The following is a 17746-nucleotide window of genomic DNA, read 5'->3' as shown; positions in this document are numbered from 1 at the left end:
CATAGTCACAATGCTCCCAGTAATCACAATGCCGCAATCTTCCATCAGCTAAGAAAACTCTGCTGCCATTTGTTACTTTATTTTTGCATAAGGCTACCATTCTGCCTTCTGAGACTAAACGCTGTCTCCATCTGCATCTGCATCTGCATTGCATAAGGCTACTATTCTGCCTTCCAATTTGCATAAGGCTACCATTCTGCCTTCCAATTTGCATAAGGCTACCATTCTGCCTCTCGAGACTAAACACTATCTCCATCTGCATCTGCATTGTATAAGGCTACCATTCTGCCTTCCAATTTGCATAAGGCTACCATTCTGCCTTCCGAGACTAAATGCTGTCTCCATCTGCATCTGCATTGTATGAGGCTACCATTCTGCCTTCCAATTTGCATAAGGCTACCATTCTGCCTTCCGAGACTAAGCGCTGTCTCTATATGCATTCTTGCATAAGGCTACCATTCTGCCTTCCGAGACTAAACACTGTCTCCATCTGCATTTCTGCACAAGGCTATCATTCTGCCTTTCGAGGCTAAGCTCTGCCTCTCATTTTTCTTAAAACCAAGCATTATCTCAAGCACTATTCATCTCGCTTTTCTTACGGGCTAAGCTCTGCCCTTCAATTCGCAAGACTAAGCTCTGTCTTGTCCGCATCATATTACTGCATCTTTCACGGGCTAAAATAGCACCAACTCATCCAAAGGCGTCATCGTTCGGAGGCACCATCTTCATAGCCCAAGAGCACCATATCATGGCCTGAGGATCCCTTTCAATCTCTTGCATATCATTATTCAAAGGCGTCATGGTTCGAAGGTATCATCCTCATAGCCCGGGAACATCATTTCATGGCTTGTGAATCCTTTATCATACGCTTCATGGCCCAGAACATCAGGTCTAAGGACGTTATCCTTATCGTCCAAAGACAACTTTCATGGTCCAATGAGAATTTGCATCATGTTTAAATTTATGCACAATATATGCTTGTATTGCTTATTTTCAGGTAAGACGGCAAGCAACGACCAACCCGGCAGGAGCGGTCCCGCTCTAGTTCCACCAAGCCATGTCAAACCAAGCCATCCCCATAAACCTATCACTCACCCGACTCTAGATATTACGTCCATTATTGAAAAGTCTCAATCGGCATACTCCGCCGACGGATCCTGAACTACATACGACCTGATTCCTGTAACGCCAGGGATATGTAGGCAGCTCAGAAGCTAGGGTACAACCTAACCTCTTCAAACCATTTCACTCTGTCAAAATTGGCCATCATTTCTTTACCCGAAAACTCTTTCATCCTTCCTGGCTAAAGAGGGGCATCTATTGATACCCAATTTTTTCCTATATATTTTTAATATGCAAAATAATTTTAAAATAGCATATATATGCATATATAAACACGTCCAAGGGTTTTATTGTTTTTCCACAATTTGTAAAGTTTTTTTTAATTGATTTATTTCCCCCTTTTATCCATAAAATCCCAATAATTATTTCCCAAAATTATTAATTTGGTAATTCATCTATTGGGTTTTTATATTTATGCCAAAATATGGCTAAAGTAATTTTTACAATTTCATTAGTATTTTTAGGCTAAATTGCACATAATTGCAGTATTAGCCCTTTTAAGGTTTAATTATGTTTTATACACATAAAATTGGATCCTGTATTTTTATATTATTATTTATGTGTTATAAATCATTTTGGCCTCTTAAATTAATTTTCAGAAACCATTTACTATTTTTTATAAATTAAAAAGGAAAAAATGGCTATTTAAATTTTAGCCAAATTGGCTTTCAAATCTAACCCAAATCAAAACCCAATTCCCCGGCCCAATTTCAAATTAAACCCGACCCTAACCCTTTTAAACCCTGCCCAAACCCGAATCCCCACCTACCCCATCTAATCTGGGCCATTGATCATTCAGATCAACGACCACCATTTCACCTGCCTAAAATAAACCCAAACGACCCCCTTAACCTAATTCATTTCCACCAACTCGCCGCCCTTGAATCCCCTTCCTCTCCAGTTCTCTCTGCAACCTCACCCAAACCCTAGCCGCCGCCACCCAAATTAACCCTAATCCCCTTCGATTCTCACTCAATCCATGAACTCCCATGGCTGTTTGAGATGTGTACCAGTCTCCTGTGTCTCTTGGTTGCCTGTTTTCGTGATTTCATGGAAATATCTCAAAGAGATCTAGTCCAGACTTTGCTCAACTTCTATCAATGGTCTTTTCCCGGCCATCCATGGCCGTTCAAGTCAGATCCATGGCTTTTTCGACTAGATCGGTAACTTTTCGAAGTTTTTCTCACTTTCTCTGGGTTCTCTGAAACCCTAGTTTGAAGAGCTTTCTGATTTTCTTTCAAATCTGTCTTAGATCTGCGCATGTTATGAATCACTTGGTGTTTTTCTCAAAAAAAAATTTGATTTTTTTCAAAGTGACTCTTCGTCTTCAACGATTAGGATTTTCTTAACCTCTTTTTAAAAAACACTTCTTTTCCGATTTTCAATGTTGTCTTATGATTTTACTATGTTTAAATGGTTTGTTTATGTTCTTCTTCTACCTGGTTCATTGTGTTGAAAACCCTAAGTATCTTTGGTTTATCCGGGATTCTGGAACTGTCTTTGTTTGTTTGTTTCGATTGAGTTCTTTGTGTTTAGATCCTTTTCTTCGTTGACTGATTCTGAGTTCTTACCATTTTTTTAACTCGACTTTGTTAAACCCCTCAGGTCTTAAAGGTTTTCCTCTACTTGTTACTGAGAGCCTTTAAAAAGATCTCCTTTACCTGTTACTATATGTTAGACTGGTTTCTTCATTTTTGGTTCTACGTGACTACTTGACTTGTTGATTACCATGCTTCGAGTAGTCCTTAGCCTGCTCATGTCACCTTTTGTGTGATTGTGTTCATGTAGTTTGCTTCTTTTTGTTTGACCCTGCATGTCTGATACGCCTGTCCATTCTTTTCTACTTATATGTCGAAGTGCAGAATCATGACTCCTTCGTGATTGATCTTGATTTCCTTAAGTTACGGTTTGATTGCAAGGTTTTCTTATAAACCCTTAATTTTACTCATTTGTTTAAATTGATTGATTCCCTTCCTTTATTTGCTGTGATGTTTCACCCTTGCTGAATCCTTTCCCCAATTAAGTATAATCTGTACCTAGACTCAATTGTATACTCTATACTCTTACTATCCCTTATATGGTTAGAAATCAATCTTCCTCAAATTGATTTTCTTTCCTTAGTTATCCCTGTTGGTATCCATTAAGTAGTAATTCCTTGATTAAAGGGAAGTACTTGTATTAATGGGATTCTAATTGTGATTATTTCCATATTTGTGTTAAACCTTCACTTATTACCGTATTTTCTACTCGTTTTCAAAGCTATAAATACCCTACCCTCTCTTCTCTAAAGACACTAACAACTGAGTTCAAAAACACAAACTTACACATTCAAACTCTCTTTCTTTCACTACTACTTGTGCTATTGCCTTGTCTTGCCGGCTGAAAGCCAAGGCTAGACTGTGGAACTCTCATTGCTTTACTTTTTCTGTACTTTGCTCCTTTAACTGGTATGTTCTTAATTTAAATTTTGAAGCTCAACTCTATGTGTTCATTTGTATGTCGATCCTTGTCCCTTTCTACACTAACTCAATGGCTCATGCAGTTAAATTGTACCTTTTGTTTACTGCTTTACTCAACATGCTTAAAATTCTGCCCTCCTTTGTTCCAAATGTGATCAACACGTTTACTTGTTCCTGTTTATATCCCTCAACTAGCATGTCTCCTAATGTACTTGATTCATGACTAATTATGTGTTTCTGATTTGGGTCCTCTATGTCCCCAGCCCCCCTATTTCCCTGTTTGTAACTGCTGAAATTGTACTATTGACCTATTCTACATGTGCTGATTCCCCGCCCCTTTTCAAAACTATTTTCCCCTAAGCAACTCTTCTGTTGCTGTTGCAAATTTACTTCAAACCAATCATTTTTTCAAAACTATTTTCCAACTTAACTCTCTTGAATCTATGTCAAGCACTCTCACATGTACTCTTAGAATACTAGGTTCTGCCCCTTTTGTGTGAGCCTTGCTTTGGGACCTTTGAGCTCCCTCTGAACTTGGAAACATAAGAGCTGGACCTTCCATACTGCACTCATTCTCTTAGTTATGCAATCTGGGTGTGAGCACTGCCTGGGATTCCTTGAGATACTTAGGGAACTCTTACACACCTAGATTTGAGAAAGGCTTGCGAACAATATTGGGATTTTAGGTGGTTTATTACATAACTCAGAGAGGAAGTCAGAATCAGACTTCCTATAGTTGTAACTTCTTATTTTTCCTTTCTTATGTAATTCTATCACATGGTCTATAATAATTTGTAAACAAGTATTGGGGTGGCTAGTGAAAAAGGATGGGAAAATATGCATGCTATAGTTGTTAAAGGGTAGAAAGTATGTTATTAGGTTTATATTCCTAATTGTGCAATAGAAACCATGTTTAAGATTCATACCTGCATTAGAAAACCATGTTCTTAGGATCTATATTTTCTTGCTTCAGCACTTCATTCATTAGTCTATGCTTTATGTTTTTTATCACTTAGAAATCCTGTTCTTAGGACAATAATAACTTTGGCGTCTAAGCTATTACTCTGGTACTTTTCTGAAATTGTATTTCATCAATTCTGCAATCCTGCCATGTATGTTTAGAAATCATGCCTTAGGAATCTTGTTTTCAACAACCCTACCATTTGCATGTGCATATTAGATACCATGATCTAGGATCTTGTTTGCATTCTATTTAAAATGCCTAGCTAATTACTGATTCATGAAATGGTAGTAAGCAATAATTTTCACATTGTGATGTTTTTCTTAATAAAATTGGCAACAATCTCTACAACTAGAACAACATGTTTTAGGTAATCAAAATAATCTCCAAATTGTCTTAATGACTTGGAACAACTGCTGTATCTCGCTTTGCACCTAGGCAAGCCTTAGGTAATAACTTAAATAAATTGGAACTACATTTGTTTCATTATCAACTGTTAAAAATCAGTAGGCAAACCTGATTCAGACTTTTTTCTGAGTCATGTGATAAATCTAGTTCTGATGTTACCACTTAAACACCCTGCTTTAGGATTTTGAATTTAGACCTTAACTGTGTATAAGTCATACTGTCAATGTGAATTATTTGTGGAGGTATAACTGAGCCTTCTACTTACTTATATGTTTTCCCCTTAATTGCAGGCTCGTATGTTTTTGTATGTCGCTTTATTATTTTGCCTTTAAACTTGAGGGTCCGCCTAGAACCTCCTTCTTATAGGAATAGGAGTCCTAAATTCCTCCGAGACTGATAGGAAGGGACGGGTAACATCATGCAATAAGAGTCGAGACCAACCCTCACTTTAATTACCTTCAGGGGGCGGGAAATGGTAGATATGGATATGATGACCGGTGCCACGTGTCTCCCCTCTTTTGAGGAGTGTCATACCGGGTATTGCATTGATGTAATCCATATTACAAACAAACCTAAGACACCCCTTTTATATTCATAAGTATGCTTAGATTATAACTCTTTTCAAAATCTTGCTTTTTATTAATCGTTTTTCAAACACTTGTGTATTTAAACTTAAATCCTCTCTTATTTAAGCCTCACTTGTTTATTTGCTAATTGCACAAATTCACAAAAAACTATTTTTTCAAGAACCACACTAGTGGATCCTGAGGGGTGCCTAACACCTTCCCCTTAGGATAATTTCAAGCACTTACCCTATCTCTGGTTATCAAACATAGTTATGGATAAACCTTGTAGGTGCCCTAACACACCTTAAAAATAGTTAGGTGGCGACTCTTCAGAAATGCAATGCCCAATTCCCAAAAAGGAAATGAGTCATCACACTTCCATGAATGTCGGAGCTCAGACTCCTCTCCGCGGAGGGAAAAAGGGGGGCACGACATATATTTATGGATTGGGCTGCACGTCGCAGCAGTTATTATAATTTACCTATTGAGCGTTAGTGCTGATTGATGAGAGTTGAGTCACAAGTGATTGAGAGGTTTGCGCGAGGGGCGGTTTATGATTCATGTTTGCCCAAGGGGCGGTTCACTAGTGATGTTTTTCCCGAGGGGCTGCTTATGGGTTCATCATTTTTACTCACTGTTTTATCACCTATTCAAAAACTATTGAAAGATGTTTTAAAAAGGGTTTTACTGAAACTGGATTTCTAACGAGATGATTTGACTCATATACTGATTTAAAGGCATGTTGTACTTACTGAGTTTTCATGATGTGGATTTTATGTGTTTCCTACTACTCAGTCCTTATTTACTTTTATTACTTACTGAGTTGGCGTACTCATATTACTCCCTACACCTTGTGTGCAGATTCAGGGATTGTTGGATGTGCTAGCGAACGTTGATCTTCATCCACCGCGGATATTTCAGAGTTGGCAAGGTAGCTGCATGGTGATCGCAGCCTTGTCCTCCTCCCTCTTATCTCCCTCTAGATATTAGTAGTTGATTTCCAGACTATCTCAGTTTAGTTGTATTTCGGAACAGTTGTAGTTTGCTCACGACTTAGTGACACCAGAGGTCGAGCTTGTATTTTCCACATTTTGGTTTTTGAATTTAACTTCTTTTACGAGATTTCAGTATGAAAAGGTTAATATCTGGTTTTTAAATGAAATATCAATATTATTTGGGAATGTGTTGGCTGACCTAGTTCCATGATAGGTGCCATCACAACCGGGGTGGTTTTGGGTCGTGAAACAAACGTCCCACAAAATCCTAGTTATTCTATTTAAAATGGCCCAAACTTCAGGGATAAAATTTGAAAAAATAGCCCTTCAGATTAGTTTGTGATTGCAGAATGGACTGCGGAATTGATCAATCATCCGTACATCAATAGCAACACTGCATATTTGATCTCCACGCTTTCTAGATTTCCATCGCATAATGGTTATGTGGTCCGCATAATGATTTCGCGGTCATAGAGTAGATCGCAGATTTGTCTTCACTGAAATTCCCCTTGCATTGCGTAAATTGTGGTTCGCACATGAGTTATGAGACCACATATTGAATCACATATTTGACTCTTGAAACTGAGATGGACTAGTTACGTCTGTGATAGATCTGCGGTTCGCACATCACTTCTGTGGTCGTATACCCGAAATTGGATTGTCAGGTTCCTAGGTTGAATTGGCACATTTTGGTGGAAGTTGGAAATTTAAGGCTTATAATTTTCCTAAGTTTGGCCATGTTCGACTTTATGGATATTGGGTTTGAATTTCAGTTTCGGAACTTGGAAGGTCCATTTTGTCATTTGTGACTGTGTACAGTAAAATCGGGGGTGTCCAATTTCCTCGTCATTATGGTGCCCCGCGAACGTGCTTCTCAAGGTTCGAGACCGAGGTCGAGGCTCACTGTTAAGGGTCATCAGGGCCCGATCTCGGGGTAGTGCAGACCAACGGTTGTATTAAAAAAGAGGGAAGTTCCCAAGACGCTTGGCTAAGACTGACAGAGCCTAGTGGGTGTCAGGACATCATGTCTAGCCGTCCCATCCCCGTATCCGAATAGTTAATGTATTTTGTACTATGTTAAGATTCCCCTCCTATATAAGGGGCATTCCTACCATTCTTGTAAACTTTATTGCTCCCGCTGCTCCATAAAGAAATATAGAAAAACACTCTCTTTGCTCTCTCACATACTCTCTTGATATTATTGCTTTCATTTCTTATCTTCTTATTCGTTCATCATTTATTGCTTATTATTGGCCATAAGAAGCCTTCATTGATTATTTCATATCTGTTAGACCTACCCCGATCACCCACGATAGCTCAAGTTCGAGCCCTAGAATCGACCTCGAGGCTCTGGATCGACAAGCTCGAGGCCCTGAATAACTGACCTACCGGTTTGATTGTAGCTCCCTCCTTAACTTTATTTCGTCTCTAAATCTCATATATTTAGCATCAACTACTTAACAAACTAGCATTAAAATAGATCACGTATTTTTAGAGTCCCATTAACAAATTTAATTATTATTACCATTTTCACGGTAAACAGTTTGGCCCCCACCGTGGGGCTAAAAATAATCGTGATTATTTTCTTGCTGGTTTCGTCACACAATGCAAGTTATCTTTCACACCTGTTCTTGTCCAAGATCTTCAAATTTCAGGTTGAAATGCCTAACTCATCAGATAGAGGTGAAAACAACTACCTGGGAGACCGGAGAGAAAGTGCGGTGGATGTTCCAGCTTGGGCACAAAAAGAGATCCATCAGCACGCCGTTCATATGATTATTGGAGGGTACGAAATTCCCCAAGGGCCCATGATCAAGTGGACAAAAATATCCGCCGCAATAGAAGGGCCAATCCGAGACCGCATAGCCGAAGACACCCTCGCATTCAGCAAAGAAGATCTCGAGACCTTGATAGATCCACACAACTACGCACTGGTAGTCTCATTTCCTTTAAACAGTGCCCGAGTTAAACGTGTGCTCATAGATCCAAGCAGCTCGACTAACGTGATCAGGTCAGGGGTAGTAGAGCAGCTCGGGTTACTCGACCGGATCATACCGCCTCCCGGGTCCTCCACGGCTTCAACATGACCGACGAAGTAACAAAAGGAGAAATCACCCTCCTAGTCGACACGTCCAGCACGGTTCGGAACACAAAGTTTCAAGTCATCAATGGAGACATAAGGTACAATGCATGCTCGGTAGGCCGTGGATACACAACATGAGGGCAGTACCGTCAACCCTGCACTAGATGATTTATTTCCAACAAAGGACGACATAACGACCATATATGGAGAACATCGTGCAGCGAAAGAAATGTTTGCGGTTTACCAGGAGGAGTCGATCCCCGTACTCCCAACCTCGGATGCGTCTGGGAACATACAGACCCTCGAGGATGACGAGGAAGATTTCCTCACTCCTTGAACCTTCATTGCCCACGAAGAGTCGGATGCGACGAAATCGACAATCGAGGATCTGGAGCAAGCTGTTTTGATAGATCACCTCCCCGATCGTAAGGTATATTTGGGAACGAGATTAACCCCTGAACTCAGGAAACTTTTATTCAATTTCTTATCAATAATATCGACTGTTTCGCATGGTCCCACTTAGACATGACAGGTATCCCGCCGAAAATAACCTCCCACCGATTGAGTGTCAACCCTAGGTTTAAACCGATGAAGCAAAAAAAAGACCCCAGTCCAAGATAAAACATGCATTCATCAAGGATGAGGTAATGAAACTCCTTAAAATAGGGTCCATTAGGGAGGTAAAGTATCCCGAGTGGTTGGCCAACTTAGTAGTGGTACTAAAAAGGGAAATAAGTTAAGAATGTGCGTAGACTATAAAGACTCAAATAAGGCGTGTCCCAAGGATTCATTCCCGCTGCCTAACATCGATCGTCTGATCGATGCTACGGCTGGCCACGAGACCCTCACCTTTCTCAATGCCTATTCAGGGTACAATCAAATTTAGATGAACCCCAAAGACAGGGAGAAGGCCTCATTCATCATAAAGTATGGTACTTACTGTTACAATGTAATGCCTTTCGGACTGAAAAATGCTAGGGCTACATATCAGCGATTAGTTAATAAAATGTTTGAGAGTCAAATAGGCAAATCCATGGAAGTTTATATTGACAACATGCTAGTTAAGTCCCTGTGTGCAGAAGACCATTTAACTCATTTGCAGGAAATATTCGACATCCTTAGAAGTTAAAACATGAAGCTCAACCCTGAGAAATGTGCCTTCGGAGTAGGTTCAGGCAAATTCCTAGGCTTCATGGTATAAAATAGGGGGATCGAGATTAACCCCGATAAAATAAATGCCATCGAAGAAATCACGATATTAAACAATGTAAAGGCCGTGCAACGGCTAAAAGGTCGGATAACGGCTCTGGGCAGATTCATATCTAGGTCATCTGATAGGAGCCATCATTTCTACTCCTTACTCAAAAGAAACGAATGGACTCCAGAGTGCCAACACGCATTAGAAGAGCTGAAGCGATATCTAACTAGCCCACTTCTGCTCCACACACCAAAGGTGGATAAAACATCTATACCTGGCCGTATCCGAGATAGCGGTAAGCGGCGTGCTAGTTCGGAAGAGCAAGGTACTCAATTACCTGTTTATTACGTAAGCCAGACCCTAGGGGATGCTAAAACTAGGTATCCTCACCTCGAAAAATTAGCTCTCGCATTAATAAGTGCATCGCGAAAATTGAAACCCTATTTCCAATGCCATCACATTTGTGTTCTAACGACATACCCCCTCTGGAGCATATTGCACAAACCCGAACTATCGGGTCGATTGGCCACATGGGCCATCAAGCTCGGGGGTATGATATCGAGTATTAACCTCGAACAACCATCAAGTCCCAGATTCTGGCAGACTTCATCGCCTATTTATTGCCCTCCCTCGTACCTAAAGTAGAAAGGGAACTTTTACTAAAATTAGGCACGTCTTCCGGGGTATGGACCTTGTTCACTGACGGTGCCACGAATGTGAGAGGTTCCGGACTAGGTATAGTCCTAAAGAAACCTACGGGCGACGTGATCAGGCAATCCACAAAACTGCAAAATTGACTAACAATGGGGTCGAGTACGAGGCTATGATTGCAGTTTTAGAACTGCTCAAAAGCTTGGGAGCCGAGACCATCGAAGCAAAATGCGATTCACTCCTACTAGTGAGCTAGGTAAATGGGAGCTACGAGGTTCGAGAAGACAGGATGTAGAGATATTTGGACAAACTCCAAGTCACATTGCGTCACTTCAAAGAATGGACTTTGGTTCATGTACCTCGAGAATAGAACAGCGAGGCCGATGCCCTCGTTAACATGGGATCATCTGTTGAGGAAAACGACCTACTCCCCAGGGCTGTCGTCCAGCTATCTAAATCAGTAATCAAGGAAGGTTATACGAAGATTAATTCCACCAGTCTAACATAGGACTAGAGAAATATATACATTTATTATTTGAAAGATGGAAAATTGTTCGAGGACCCAAAGGAATTGAGGGCCATGAAAACCAAAGCAGCCCGATTCTCTCTCGATGAAATCAAGACTTTATACAGAAGAACTTTTGATGGCCCCCTAGCCGTATGTCTGGGGTCGAGGGATACAACTTATGTACTCCGAGAAATTCACGAGGGCATCTGCAAAAATCATTGCGGAGCCGATGCCTTGGTCCAAAAGGTAATCAGAGCAGGCTACTATTGGGACAACATGGAAAAGAACACCAAAGAATTCGTCTGGAAGTGCGACAAATGCCAGAGATTCGCCCCGATGATTCACCAACCCGATGAATGGCTGCACTCGGTCTTATCGCCATGGCTGTTCATGAAGTGGGGGATGGACATTGTCGGACCCCTTCCAACGGCACCAGGTAAGGCTAGATTTATTTTATTTATGACTGACTATTTCTCCAAATAGGTGGAAGCGCAGGCCTTCAAAAAAATAAGGGAAAAAAGAAGTCATCATCTTCATTTGGGACCACATCATGTGCCAATTCGGGATTCCTTCCGAGATAACCCGTGTGATAACGGGAAACAATTCATCGGGAGTAAGGTAACACAATTCCTCGAGGATCACAAAATCCAGAGGATCCTATCGATGCCCTACCACCCGTGTGCGAACGACCAGGCCGAGTCCACAAACAAAACCATCATCCAAAACTTAACAAAGAAACTGGAAAACGCCAAGGGAAAGTGGAGAGAAATATTGCCAGAGGTGCTGTGGGCATACCGAACAACTTCAAAATCAAGCACTAGGGAAACACCTTTCTCTCTAGTATACGGCGCTGAGGCTTTGATACTAGTGGAGGTCAGGGAGCCGAGCGCCAGAGTCCAACACGCCACTAAGAGCTCGAACGACGAGGTCATGACAACGGCCCTCGAATTTCTGGATGAAAGTCGGGAAGCCTCGCTAGTCCGAATGGCCGCCCAAAAGAAAAGGATCGAAAGATATTATAACAGGAGAACAAACCTTCGATATTTTGGAATTGGGGACTTGGTTCTAAGGAAAGTCACCCTTAACACCCGAAACGCTAATGAAGGAAAGCTGGGCCAAAATTGGGAAGAATGGTACCGCATCCTAGGAGTAATCGGCAAAGGGTCTTACAAGCTGGGCACCATGGAGGGCGAACATCTTCCAAGCAACTGGAACATATCTGTGCTAAAACAATATTATTGCTAGGGCATCCGATGGAAAATTCCGAGAACATCCTCGAGAATCCGTTGCACTCTTTTCCTTCAGCCGGATTTGTCCTTGGGAGGATTTTACCAGCAAGGTTTTTAATGAGGCAACGACCATACGGCGCCCGAAGAAGACTCAAAAAGTATTCGAGATTTCTTTTAGACCCACCTCAAATACTGGGGGGCCCCCTACCCGGAAGGTCATCTACTTGGGAAAGCCAAGGCATCCCAAATGGGATCCCGATAGGGAAAGTAATGTACATGGCCAAACGGTCGAACGAACCGTGCCCATATATAGCCGCCAAGCTTTTAATGGCAAAAACATGCGTACTTGTATTAGGTAATCAAAGAACACTTTTCATCAAAGCACTTCACGTTTCAAAAGAAACTCGATATTTTAGCGAAGAGGACTCATCTGTCAAAAATGTCCCAAACACTCGGAGACTGGAATCAACAATTCGACACCTGAACGACCCCCGTGTCAAAACTCTAAATTTATAAGCCCTCAATGAGGCAACACCAAGATCATAAAACATCTCCAAAACCGAAGGTGCCACGAACACCCAGAGACTGATGCCAAAATCTCAAAAAACGTGCTACCTTAGGGTCGGGATCTCCAATATTGTAAGCCCTCGATGAGGAAATATGAAGTTTGCAAATAATAGCTCCCGAGTCAAGAAATCCTCGAAGACTCGGGGACTGCCGTCAAGTGTCATCTCCATCGACTTATCAAAACCCGAGGCCGTAAGACCCCGAGCGAGAAAACTGGGTCTTGTAAGACCTCAACGACATGCAAAAACTATAAGACCTCGACGACATGCAAAAACTGTAAGACCTCGATGACATGCAAAAATTGTGAGACCTTGACGGCATGCAAAAACTGTAAGACCTCGACGACATGCGAAAACTATAAGACCATGACGGCATGCAAAAACTGTAAGACCTCAGCGGTATGTAAAAACTGTAAGACCTCCATGGCATGTAAAAATTGTAAAACCTCAACGGCATGAAAAACCTGTAAGGCCTCAACGATATGAAAAACTTGTAAGACCTCACTAAAGGCATACCCTCGATATAGATGCCGAAACTATTTCACTCGGGACTCAAAGGCTTCGGCCAAACACAGGTGGCTCCAATCACACGGTTGTACCAGTCGAACTAACATGACTCGGGGACGCCCGACCATCGCTACAAGGTGCAAGAGCCACTATCGCTAGCCCACATAGGCCTTCAATTACTCCGAATCTACTTTGGAAAGAACCGGTTAAACAGGCTACCCTTGGCATAGGCAAAAGAGCTTCGACCATGCCAGCTCCAAATCACAAGCTTCAGGCTACTCAGCCTCTGAGCCAAACCTCCCGAGGTGCTCGAACATCGCCGCAATTTACTCGAAATTGAGGTTCTTCCCAAATCGACGACGAGTTAGGAAAAAATTACCTCAAAAGTCCTTAACGAGAGGAAAATAAAGCCTAATGAGCCTCAAGGCCATACACATAAAAGGTCACATCGACCTAAAATGTAAGAGCCATTGTCGCCAGCTTGAAATCTGTAAACTTGAGGGTCAAAATGAGCTCAAGTTGTCACCCGATTCGGAGATCGGACCCAAAATAGTTAACTATACATGCCTAAGGGCAAAGCGTAAGAGCCATTGTTGCCAGCCTAATAAGCTTCAGGGCCATACACACAAAAGGTCACATCAGCCTAAACGTAAGAGCCACTATCACCAGCTTGAAATTTGAAAACTTGAGGGTCAAAATGAGCTCGAGTCGTAACCCGATTCGGAGACCGGACCCAAAATAGTTAAATATACATGCCTAAGGGCAAAGCGTAAGAGCCATTGTTGCCAGCCTAATGAGCCTCAGGGCCATACACACAAAAGGTCGCATCGACCTAAAGCATAAGATCCACTGTCGCAAGCTTGAAATCTAAAAACTTGAGGGTCAAAATGAGCTCGAGTCGTAACCCGATTCGAAGACCGGACCCAAAATAGCTAACTATACATGTCTAAGGGCAAAGGGTAAGAGCCATTGTCTCCAACCTAATAAGCCTCAGGACCGCACGCATAAAAGGTCGCTTCGACCCAAGGTGTAAGAGCCACTGTCGCCAGCCCATGCAAATTTGAAAACTTGAGGGTTGATTGAGCTCGAGTCGAAACCCGACTCGGAGATTGAACCCAAAACAGTTAACTACCTATGCCTAAGGGCAAAGCGTAAGATCCATTGTCGCCAGCCTAATGAGCCCCAGGGCCACCTGCATATAAGGTCGCTCCAACCCAATGCGCAAGAGCCCAAGGGCCGGCTCGAAATCCTAAAAACTTGAGGATTAGATGAACTCAAGTCGAGATCCGACTCGGAGATTGAGTTCGACCTAATAAAAATGCCTGAAAGTAAAAACACAAGAGCTCAAATTCTAGCTTACTCTAAGCAGTAAGCGACTCAGTGTGTACGAATCACTGTCACTAGTCTCAATGGTATGTGAAGCCCGAGGGTCTAACCCGAAGACGGGACCCTGGTTCGAAAGTCAAAGAACATCACATAGCATTTTCGAAAAGCAAAAAGGAAGGGAGGAACAAAAAATAAAAACCCTTCTTATAACCTAGGTCTCCAGTGTCTCCACCAAAGGCTACATCCCGACGACTATGGGTCCTTTAGCGGCCTCCTCCCCTCCGGGGGCTTCGCCTTCTCTTTTTTCACCTCTTGAGCCACCGCTCGGCGCACCCCCAAAAGTAAGCAAGGTAGCATATCTCTTCTCCAAGGACTCCATTCTCTCGAACTCAGTAGGCAAAATGATATCTCCCACACGTACATTCACTGCCCGAGTCAACCTCGGCTCGGTCCCCTCGGGCGCCCCTCTGGCTTGGGCGCTTGTCATAATGGCATCTTCTCCATGCAAAGATATAAACATCTCGACTTCAGTCTTGATCCTGGATAATGCAACCACTAGCTCGCAATGAGACATCTATATTTGCCACTATCCTCCCTCGCCTCACAAAGTTGACACCCAACAAATATCACCTTCTCCTGGAGGGCATCCCTCTTGGAAGATATATCTCTCTTGTTGTTTGAGTTTGGAGATGTTAGAGTCTCTGGCCCAAAGCTCCTCCCTCAGCAGGGCGCTTTCCTTCTCAAGCTACACAAATAAGATCTGAGATATTAAAACACTGGGATCCGGCAGAACATTCAGATAAAGGAAAACGGGGACTAGATAACCTGCTTAGTAAGGAGAGCCTTCTCACGCTCGAGGCAGGTCACTTCGACCTGATACCAATTGAAAGTTCTATTGTAAAGCACTTTGGCCTAAAACTACGAAAAAAGACAAGTTAGAAAGAAAAAAGTCGAGGCAACCGAGGCCCGAGCGACAGACTGGGAAAGCAAAGATTACCTGCTCGCAAAGCCTGCTCATTTCACCAAAGACGAGGGAAGCATCGACCTCAGGAACTCCCTCGGAAACGGTTGGGAGCCTTTTGGGCACATCTTCGGTTTTGACGGGCATCCCCGCATCAGGAGATTCTTCGCACGGGGCATCCTGCACTCCTTTAAAAGGTAGGGTTGTTCCCTAAGGAGAATCAATCATGACCACAGCACTGGCAAGGTAAGTTAGAGCCACCCCTTGTCTATTCAGGGCCCTAAAATAGGCCCCTCTAAACCACCTAACGAAGGCACCTCAGATCAAGGAGAACTCTGACCACCGACCAGCTCGGGGGCAGAGCCCAATACTCCCTCAATTGTCTCTCCGCCACAAAGTGGGGCCACAACGACATCAATCTCTGGCTCGAAAGACACCATCTCTATAGCCCCAGGATCGGCCAGGTTTATCCTTCCCTCGGGCGTCGTCGAGAAGCTGTTTTCCTCCTCACTCTCAACTCGAGGGTTTCCCGCCATTTTTGAGGTTAGATCTACCGAGTCAGCCTCAGTCTCTTCCGCCTTAATCCTCTTAGATTTGGAAGGTCCTTCTAACGGATCCCCTTGTATTTTCTTCCCTTCATTGGGTACTAAAGCGCCTTCCCCGCCGGGTAAAGCTCCCTTCATCAAGGGGACTTCCCCCAAACCTACACTAAGGCAAGAGGTAAGCACAGGAAATGGGAGTGCCGCCAGTAGTGATTTAAGTCGAAAGGGATGATTACGACAAGGATAGAGGCTCACCATGATCCTTGGCTTCCTACCGGGACTGGGATAAATCACTCCAAAGTCGCTCAGCATACGGCAAATTGAGTACAGACGACCTACCCAATCCTGGAGGTCCGAAACCACACCGGGGTAAATTGCTACAGCTGCAGTAACAAAAAATAATACATGTTAAGTGTTTGAAAGAACATAGCCGGAGAGAAGTAAGGGAAGGTAAGATAGCATGTCTACTTATGCTCCACATTCCACCTCTCGGGGAATGTTATCGAGCTAATATACTGAGTTACGAGCTCGCTGCGCCCCGACTTCGAAGAAGGTCTCTCGGCCTTGAGATCAGAAGCCATCACGAAAGACCCCGGAATACATTCCTCCACACGAGGAGGCATCATCACTTCACCTTAAGATAGGAGCGAAGAGGACAAGGCCACAGCCTCCTGAGAAGCGGAGGCGAAAATTTTCACCATTTCCAGAAATTTCCGGAAGAAGAAGGAGAGTTGCATTCCTAAGAAAAAATGAAAGCAAAGGAAGAAAGAAACTTTTCTGAGGCTTGGGAATATAATGAGTTATAGAAAATAAGAAGGGGAGTATTTATAGAAACCCCGCGTGTGCATTGATGAAGGCCAAGAGACAGCCAACTGCCATAGTCAATGTGAAAATCTTCAGGGGCTGCGTGTGTATCATTCCTTGGCACCTTGTGCCTGACGTTGATTACGAGAGCATCTGAGGGGGAAGAAATTCAAGGTCGTTTGTAAGCACGTGATTTTTGCCCTATGAAAGAATTACTCCCAAAAAATTCAAAATAAAACGATTTTTCTTTGTGTGCAATTTTGAGAATTTTTGTGACATTTTTGGATAATTATTTGTATTTTTGTCTGTGCATGTTTATTTGTTAAATTAATAAAAAATACAAAATATGTCGCATTTGCATTTAGGATTTAATTCCACAATTAGAAGTAATTAAGTTTGTTTTACAAGAAAGAAAAAATCGTAAAAATAATGTACGTTGCAATTTTAGCATTTAACGTCTAAATTGTGTGATTTTATCGTTAATTGCTATTTAAATGTGCAATAATTGCTATTTGAAGTTAATTAGTATTTTTGATAAGTTAATTTACTTTATAACTTAATTTAGAATTTTAGTTTTATTAATTAGGAAGTAAAAGAAAAGAAAAGAAAAACACAAAGAATATCGGAATTGGGCCTCTTCTTCAATTTTGAACCCCAGGCCCAAATATACCCAACCTTCCCCTACGACCCGGTCCATTTCAAACCGGGTCGAACCAGTCCATAACCCAAAACCTCACCCCACCCTTTCTATTTTTCATTCTTGAACAAACAAAAGACAAACCCTAAAACTAAACCTACACTACCCGCCCCCCTCTCTTTCTCTTCTTCTCCAAGACCACACCCCTCCAAGCCCCAGCAAC

The sequence above is a fragment of the Nicotiana tabacum genome, chromosome 10, assembly GCF_000715075.1.
Source record: "Nicotiana tabacum cultivar K326 chromosome 10, ASM71507v2, whole genome shotgun sequence".
Taxonomy (NCBI): Eukaryota; Viridiplantae; Streptophyta; class Magnoliopsida; order Solanales; family Solanaceae; genus Nicotiana; species Nicotiana tabacum.
This window is presented reverse-complemented; position numbering follows the sequence as displayed.